Source organism: Procambarus clarkii, chromosome 48, assembly GCF_040958095.1.
Source record: "Procambarus clarkii isolate CNS0578487 chromosome 48, FALCON_Pclarkii_2.0, whole genome shotgun sequence".
Classification (NCBI taxonomy): domain Eukaryota; kingdom Metazoa; phylum Arthropoda; class Malacostraca; order Decapoda; family Cambaridae; genus Procambarus; species Procambarus clarkii.
In genome coordinates, this window is record NC_091197.1 from 23,106,588 (window position 1) to 23,107,830 (window position 1,243).

The window sequence follows — 1,243 nt, forward strand, 5'->3', positions numbered from 1 at the left end:
TTTCGCATAATATTGCATTTTAAGCAAGTTTTCTTGCATTTTATTTCGTACGAAAAATCATCGAATTTAGCAATATTTTGACGTTTATCATCCCCTTTTCCTTTATGTGACTTAAACAAAATATCATCGAATTAGGCAATATTTTGCCGTTTTCCACGTTTTTGTGAATTTTCAGTCTATGGGTATTAATTCATATATATACGATAAAAATGATGCAAACACATAATTGATTAGATAATAACCTTAAATACTTCATTTTCAATCATCTAATTGTTTCTCTTTAAAATACTGAGTAAGATATTAAAAACGGGAGAAGTTCGGTTTTTATTGCATATATCGACGTTTCAGCCGGATTAGAGCGGTTTTACGTGTAAATCTTCCCTCGGTAATATAAACGGAAAATCAAGAACATTTTAGTTAATTGTAATGAAAACACATTGATTTTTATCATTTGTATTGGAAACAACATTGTCATATGTCTTTTGTTTGATCTAAATAATAAAACCTCGCTCTATGATTGGAAGTTAAAATCCTCAAATATGGTTAAATAGTGACTTTTTTCACGTTTTTCATGTAGTTTGACACTACGTAAATATATTAATTTTAATCAATATTTCGATTCTATTTCATGTAGAATCACGATATGTGATTTGGCCGTCAAATATCAGAATTTCGCCAAATATTGCATTTTAAGCAAGTTTCGTTCCATTTTGTTTCGTACGAAAAATCATCGAATTTAGCAATATTTTGACGTTTATCATCCCCTTTTCCTTTATGTGACTTAAACAAAATATCATCGAATTAGGCAATATTTTGCCGTTTCCACGTTTTTTTGAATTTACAGTCTATGGGTATTAATTCATATATATACGATAAAAATGATGCAAACACATAATTGATTAGATAATAACCTTAAATACTTCATTTTCAATCATCTATTTGTTTCTCGTTAAAATACTGACTAAGATATTGAAAAGGGGAGAAGTACGGTTTTTATTGCATATATCGACGTTTCAGCCGGATTAGAACGGTTTTACGTGTACATCTTCCCTTGGTAATATAAACGGAAAATCAGGAACATTTTAGTTAATTCTAATGAAAACACATTGATTTTTATCATTTGTATTGGAAACAACATTGTCATATGTCTTTTCTTGGATCTAAATAATACGAAACCTCGCGCTATGATTTGAAGTTAAAATCCTCAAATATGGTTAAATAGTGACTTTTTTCACGTTTTTCA